At 39.6% G+C, this 8319-nt stretch overlaps 1 protein-coding gene across 31 annotated transcripts in view; it reads left to right on the top strand.

Moving 5' to 3' along the window:
* LMNTD1 (lamin tail domain containing 1) overlaps positions 1-8319 on the top strand; it is a 314635-nt gene that overhangs the window by 246758 nt on the left and 59558 nt on the right. The gene's annotated exons all lie outside the window — the stretch shown is intronic.

The raw sequence follows: 8319 nt of genomic DNA, 5'->3' as shown, positions 1-8319 counted from the left end.
GGGGCTGAGGGCTTCAGTGTAAGAATTTGAGGAAGATACAGATATTTAGTCTGTGACACGGAGTTATTGTGATTAACAACTTCCTTTTCTCAAGGCCCAAACAAAACAAGCATTGCCCTCGATTCTTTAACTACATTATTTTTAAATGGTACCTAATTCATAAAATTAATTTGGTTAACATTGGGGAAATTTTTTCAAGTATCATTGACTTACAGTAATATATTAGTTTCAGGTGTAGACCATAATAATGTGATATTTTTATTTTTTAAAGTTTTGGGTGAAGCTTGGTAACTGGATTAAAGAGGAGATTGTGCAGTGAGCTAAAGCCCCTGGACTGCAGAATTCAGCTTCAGAATTTCTGATCACAAATGCACCAATTTTTTAATAGAAATATTTCCAAGCTACTCTTTAACAGTTGGAAAGAACTACTGTAGTTATATGTAATAGCACAAATAATAATGACACATTTGTTACTCAAGAGTAAAGAAGATTAAAATGGGAAAGCAGAGAAATCTCAATGGACTATGTTTTTAGCAACTGCTTAATTTCTAAATTGTGTGTCTCAAATTACTTTCTGTAGAATTCTAGGGTTCCATAAGGGTTCTTCTGCTGTTTATCACAAAGCTTTATATGGCATAGCAAATGTGCATTTTAAATGCTTGCCATTGTGGGCAAGTAATAATACAGATAGTTATTATGCTACTTGCTGAATTAAGGTGACTTTATCTAAGTTTCATAAAGATACATTGAATTGAACATTATTCTGCTTTTCTATATATACAGTACAGGCATGTCGCATAGTATTGCTCTCCACTTAAATGAGCTTTGCAGAAACTGTTTATTTTTACTAACTGAAGGCTTGTGGCGGCCCTGCCTTGAGCAAGTCTGTTGGTGCCAATTTCCCAACAGCGTTTCTTCCTCTGTGTCTCTGTGTCACATGTAACTCTCCCAATATTCCAGACTTTCCATTCGCTATGGTGATCTGTAATCAGTGGTCTTTGATGTCACTATTGTAATTGTTTTGGGGCACCACAGACTGCACCCATATAAGATGGAGAACTTAACTGATAAATGCTGTGTGTGTTCTGACTGCTCCACCGACTGGCCATTCCCCTGTTTCTCTCTCCTTCTTAGGGCTCCTTATTCCCTGACACACTATAGTGGCCTGTAAGTGTTCAGGTAAAAGGAAGAGTCGTAGGTCTCTCACTTTAAATCAAAAGCTAAAAATGATTAAACTTAGCAAAGAACGCATGTTGAAATCTGAGATAGGCTTGAAAGCCAGGCCTTGCACCCCAAACAGTTAGCCAAGTTGTGAATGTTAAAGGAAAAGTTATTGAAGGAAATTAAAAGTGCGACTTCGGGGAACACATAAATGATAAGAGAGCAAAACAGTCTTATTGTTTATACGGAGGAAAATGTAGTGCTCTGGATTGAAGAACAAACCAACCACCGCATTCCCTTAAGCCAAAGCCTAATCCAGAGCAAGGCCCTTGCTCTCTTCAATTCTGTGAAGACTGAGAGAGATGAGGAAACTGCCGAAGAAAAGTTTGAGGCTAGCAGAGGTTGGTTCATGAAGTTTAAGGAAAGAAGCCACCTTCATAACACAAAAGCACAAGGTGAAGCAGCCAATGCTGATGGAGAAGCTGCAGCGAGTTACCCAGAAGATCCAGCTCAGATAATTCATGAAAGTGGCTATGCTAGTCATGTTGTCAGTGTAGACAAAGCAGCCTTCTACTGGAAGAAAATGCCATCTAGGACTTTCATAGCTGGAGAGGAGAAGTCAATGTCTGGCTTCAAAGTTTCAAAGAACAGGCTGACCCCCTTGCTAGGGGCTAATGCAGCTGGTGACTTTACACTGAAGATGGTGCTTATTTACCATTTCAAAAACCCTAGAGCCCTTCAGGATTATACTAACCCTACTCTCCCTGTCTTCTATCAATGGAACGACAAAGCCTGGGTGACAGCATATCTACTGACAACAAGGTTTACTGAATATTTTAAGTCCACTGTTGAGACCTACTGCCCAGAAAAAGATTCCTTTCAAAATATAACTGCTCATTGACAATGCAGCTGGTCACCCAAGAGCTCTGATGGAGATGTACAGTGAGATTCTTGTTGTTTTCATGCCTGATAACACAGCATCCATTTTTGTGGCCCATGGATCAAGGAGTAATTATGCCTTTCAAGTCTTATGATTTAAGAAATACATTTTGCAAGGCTACAGCTGCTATAGATGGTGATTCATCTGATAAGTCTGGGCGAAGTAAATTGAAAACCTTCTGGAAAGAATTCACCATTCCAGATGCCATTAAAAAACATTTGAGGTTCATAGGAAGAGGTCAAAATACCAGCATAACAGGAGTTTGGAAGAATTTGATTCCAGCCTTCAGTGATGACCTTGAGGGGTTCAAGACTTCAGTGGAGGAAGTAACCACAGATGTGGTGGAAACAGCAAGAGAACTCGAATTAGAGGTGGAGCCTGAAGATGGGACTGAATTCCTGCACAATAAAACTTGCACGGATGAGGAGTTGCTTCTTGGTGGATGGGCAAAGAAAGTGATATCCTGAGATGGAATCTAATCCGGGTGAAAATGCTGTGAAGATTGTTGAAATGACAACAAAGGATTTAGAATATTAAATAAAAGTAATTGCTAAAGCAGTGACAGGGTTTGAGGGAATGACTGACTCCAATTTTGAAAGAAGTTCTTCTATGAGTAAAATGCTGTCAAACAGCATTGCGTGCTACAGAGAAATCATTCATGAAAGGAAGAGTCAATAAATGCAGCAAACTTTGCTGGTGTCTTATTTTAAGAAATTGCCACAGCCACCCCGGTCTTCAGCAACCACCACCTTCATCAGTCAGCAACCATCAGCATCCTGGCAAAATCCTTCCACCAGCAAAAAGATTACAACTCGCTGAAAGCTCAGATAATGGTTAGCACTTTTTAGCAAAAACAACATTTTTTAAATTAAGGTGTGTACACTTTGTTCTATTTATTGTACACTTAATAGACTACAGTTTAGTGTATAAATCCATGACCGCAGGATGCCTTCCATTTATTTAGATCTTTGATTTCTTCCAACAATGTGTTGTAGTTTTCAGAGTACAAGTTTTGCATTTCTTTTGCTGAATTTATCCCTAAGTATTTCATTCTTTTTGATGCCATGGTAAATGGAATTATTTTCTTAATTTTAATTTTGTATTGCTTATGACCAATGGATAGAATTACAATCATTAATTACTAATGGATAGAAGAACAGTTGATTCCTGGGTATTGCTCATGTGCCTTGCCACTGTGCTGAACTCATTCATCAGTGCTAAGAGGTGTTCAGTGGATTCCTTAGTATTTCCAGTATACAGGCTCCTTTCATTTGCAAATAGAAATGGTTTTGCTTCTTTTCCAATTGGAATGCCTCTTACTTTATTCTCTTGCCTAATTTTCCCCGACTAGGCTGGCCTGAAGAAAGAACGAAGTCATTCTGGCCACACCCACCCAGAATAGGGCTTCTGTTGCATTGAACCGGGGGGTAGGGAGCAAGACATAGTTCAGATGCCAGAGGCTTGCTGTTTTCATGAGATTTAGTAGATTTCCTTAAATAACTATTTCTCCGTTTTCTGTATGTCATTAGGACAGTTTCCAGAGGCTTTGGTTGTTTGTATAATTTTCATTAGGTGTGATTTTTTTTCACCGGGAGAGCATCCATAGAGTTCCTCACGCCACCAATGCGAAGAGCTGTTTCATAATATGGAGCATTAATTTCCTACAGCTGCTGTGACAAACTACCAGTAACTTAGCGGCTTAAAACAATGTAAATGTATTCTCCTACAGTTCTGGAGGCCAGATGTCTGAAATCAGTTTCGCTGGGCTAGAGCCAAAGTATGGGCAGGGCTGGTTCCTCCTCAAGGCTCAAGGGGAAAAATCCATTCCTGGCCTCTTCCAGCTTCTAGAGGCTGCTGGCATTCCTTAGCTTGGGGCCACATAACTCAAACCTTTGCTTTCATCACCTCAAAGCCTTCTCTCCGACTCTGACCCCTCGTGTATCCCTTTTACAAGGACCTTTGTGGTTACATCAAGCCCACCTGGATAATCTAGGATAATCTCTTAATTTCAAGATTTTTAACTTGATCACATCTGCAGTTTCCCTCCTGACATACAAAGCAACGTTCCCAGGTTATGGTGATTAGTACATAAACATCTTGGGGCAGGGGCGGTGTGGGAAGGTGCAATTTTTTGGAATTTTACAACTTTAGTGTCTGCAAGGAACGTTCACCTTTGCGGATGAAGAAAGTGTGGTCTGGATTGTTTATAATCACAGGGAAGGCCATACAGCTTGAGTGTGACAGAGCTAGAACCAAATCTCCAGACTCCTGTCTTAGAACATGAGGTTTGAATAATTAAACAAAAATAAAAGTATTATTTGTGGATTCTAAGCCATAGATAAAATTTTAAATTGGTGAGTTATGAAAGCACAAAATTAGTTTTTATCAAAACTAGCTACCCGAAGACAGCCTAAAAGTAATGTATGCAATTCAATCATTGTATTCAAATTTTACCTTTTATAACAGTCCTTGCCTTTTAAAGATGAAGATTGGCTGCAAAACAAGATGTTTTCCCCAAGTTAATTTAATTCATGTTCATGAATATATGCAGTAAAACATAGTTATTACCATATGCACTGTGGAATAAACAAATGTACCTTTAGATAATTTATGAAGAATGTGTCCTTTGATGATTCCAAATAAGGCAAAAATTATCCACAATTTCAGAAGGAATCTGGAAAATTTAACTGAATGAACTGTGTGTGATGTGAGAAGGTCTCGTTCCAAAAAATATTTTCACTCATTTAAGTTTATAAAGTGTGATTCCCTCCAATGATTTTTTTCTAGGGTAGTTTTTCCCCTCAGCTCCTGAAGGACATTCAGAGCATGTTAACGTTTCTCTGTGACATAAAATGACCCATGGAAAGAACTGATTAATGATCGCACACAGTACTTTGAGGGAAAAAGTCATGAGAGTTGGAGCTGTTCCTTTTAACAACAATGTCTGCACTTAGAGTTTTTCAAAGCCATTGCACTAAAAAAAAAAGAAGGAACACGCCTCCCTTCCCGCCTCCCTCCACAGACACCTTTCTCAGGCACAGCATCGTCCTGCGATGAGAAGTTGAACAGTAAGCTACTGTCAGTTATGAGCAGTCGTTACAGGGGAAGGATCTGGCTCTTGAAAGGGGTAGATTACACTGCCAAATAGATTTGATCTGACCCTCTAGTTAGCATGTAAAATTCCCTTTGCAGTATCAATTCAGGGAAAGGGAAAAAAGGTAGCATGGGGTGTTTTCTGGGCACAGAGTTGTGGTTCTATAGAATAGGTTCTTTTTTGTTGTAGAATATTCTTTCCTAGACTTTCCTGATTTTCCAACTGTTCTATAAATCGAGTGCCAAAGTACATCAAACATTTTCTCAAACGAGTGAATTTTAAGGCTTCCTTTAAAAGAATCATAAAACAAATCTCTTTAATCAGGAAAAGACATTGTTTGAGGTATTCTCAAGGGATGCTCAAGCCCACTAAGAATGTTTTTGAGGTTTCAGTTTGGGTGGGAGCAATCTTTTTATGATTATTCTGTTGAAAATTCTATCAGCTGCATAGGACCCTTCAGCCTGGAAATAAACATGCATAAATAATGATACGGTGCAACACATGTTAAAAAAATTATAAAATAAAACGTCCAATCTCTGTTGTACTCCATCCTTTAAATAGTGTGTGCATTGCCTTTTTAGTGGGAAAGGACAAACCTCTTAGGTTCCAGTAATTGCTGTTAGGAAATTCAGCCTAGAGAATCACTAGGTATATTCATCAAACTCTACTTACTAATACATGAATTTTGTAACAATTCCTACTCCTCTGGAAATGAAGAGTCTTACTTGTTGTTTATGTAAGGGAAGAATATCATTGATATGGCAGCATTTCAAAAATCACAGTCTGTTCACTTAACTTGAAAAATATTTGTTGAGTGCACCCCAGTGTTCATAGCAGCACTCTTTACAATAGCCAAGATGTGGAAACAACCTAAGTGCCCATCAACAGATGACTGGATAAAGAAGATGTGGTGTATACATACAATGGAATACTACTCAGCCATAAAAGAGAATGAAATGTTGCCATTTGCAACAACATGGATGGACTTGGAGGGCACTATGCTAAGTGAAGTAAGTCAGACAGAGAAAGACAAATACTGTATGATATCATTTATGTGTGAAATCCAAAAAAAATTCAACAAACTAGTGAATATAACAAAAAAGAAGCAGACTCACAGATACAGAGAACAAACTAGTGGTGACCAGTTGTGGGGAGGATGAGCAGGGGCAATGTAGGGGTCAGGGAGCAGAGGTACAAACGTTGCGTATAAGGTGGGCTCAAGGATGCATTGTACAACATGGGGGATATAGTCAATATTTTGTAATTAACTGTAAGTGGAAATTAACCTTTAAAAATTACATTAAAATTTTAAAAAATAAAATAAATAAAAATAAATTTGTTGAAGTGTAAAGTGTGTACAAAAAATGTAGATCTCGTAAGTATTCAGGTCTATTAATTTTAACAGATTTAACACATCTGTGTAACCAGTACCCAGCTCTAAGGACTGCATCCCCAAACCCCTCCTTATTTAATCATTTAAAAAAGTATTTGATACTGCTTTTTTTAGAAGTTTGAAAGGCTAGCTGAATAGCCATTTTTCTGGCACTTTTTTTTCCTTAGGCATTTACAGGGACCCAAAAGAATTTGCTGTACACTTTCAGACAGATCAAAAAAGTGCACCAAGAGGAAAGAAGAGACAAGTGTGACCCTACTTTGTTTTCCATTCAGTAAAGGAGGGGACATTTATAGAAAACCACAAGAGAAAAAACCAGTTTGTAAAGACGACTGAATTATTAGTTTTAAGTTCACACTCTTACAATCTGACTTTGAGGAACAAGTTCTGTGCACAGCCCAGGCTGCTGGAGGCCACCACCAGAGGGAGGCAGGGTCCCCCAGGCTCTCAGGCCAGGTCTGGGCTGTCTCCTGGGCCTGCCTGGTGTTGGTGAGGCCAAGGCCCAGGCTGGGCTCTGGCAACCACCAGGCCAAAAAAGGCTTTCTGGACAAAGGAAGGTCACTGCTCAGATGAAGATGGGAAGGTAAGGAGTAAGCAGAGGGGTCTGAAAAGAGCAGGTTTAAGAGATTAAGCAGTTGAACTGAAAAGACTTGAACTGGGGCTCAACTGGAAGGGGCAGAGAAGGTTCTAGAGCCCCTCAAAGACTTCAGACCAGACGACGGGGTCCATTTCACAGAAACTGTTCAGGGACTTCTCTAACATTATTGATACAGAAACAGAGAGGCCTAAAGGGTGTTCCCAGGAGTAGGGATATAGGTGGTGAAGCTCGGACCAGGACACCCACCTCCCGGCCTCCAGAGCACAGTTTGTTCTTTATTGTTACTCAAGCCAGATTATTTTACTGCTGTGTATTACTGAGTTCCATTGGAAAGATCTTATGGTTCAGGGGCCTGCAAAACACAAGTTGAAAACTTAGAGCTAGGCAGTTTTGAAAGCTGTTGTTGAGGGTTCCTGTGGAATCAGTCATGTTATTATTCAAACAGAGCTCATCATGCTAAAATTATGCTCAGCTGGCTGGGAAAACAGGAGGAGTAGTGCGCATGGAAAGGCCCTGACTACAGAGATATGTCCATTGTCACTGCTCTGGGGTGTGTGTGTGTGCGCGCGCGCGCACCCGACACTCTCGGGTCTGTTGTGGCTGTTGTAATGCTATTACGTGTTAACATTTGGTCTACAGAACTCAATTTTCTGTGCAGCAACTGAAAATAGTAGAAAGAAAGTTTCGATGGCAAGGGCAATGTGTGGACCCCGGGATGCTTGCCATTTTATTTGCCTTTAGACAGAGGTTATAAGATAACTTGTTTTATAAAAGTGAGTTTGTGGTCTGTATGCGCTATGAAACCCAGGTCACATGGTTCAGTGTAATTAGTTTGAAGCTAAAGAACACACACTTGAGTAATGCAATTATTGGTAACAATCCTCCTTTACCTTGGACAAAAATTAACATTATTAAAAACTTGTAAAACTTAGTGGACAGGTGCGTGTTGTTTACTTAGCTCCACACCATCAGGCTCCCTAGCTGTGGCTGGCCAGCTCCTTTTTTCTGCTTTAAACAAGCTACGATCACTGGTTTGATCCTTACCTTAACTCTAGCTTTGGTCTATGTCACAGTTACGGACTGAGTACCTCTTACCTCTTCCTAGTTTCCCGCTTTGTAAATGACTGTTTCTG

The sequence above is a fragment of the Camelus bactrianus genome, chromosome 34 (assembly GCF_048773025.1).
Source record: "Camelus bactrianus isolate YW-2024 breed Bactrian camel chromosome 34, ASM4877302v1, whole genome shotgun sequence".
NCBI classification, from domain to species: domain Eukaryota; kingdom Metazoa; phylum Chordata; class Mammalia; order Artiodactyla; family Camelidae; genus Camelus; species Camelus bactrianus.
Note: the sequence above shows the minus strand (reverse complement) of the source record. Positions and strands in the feature narration are given on the sequence as shown.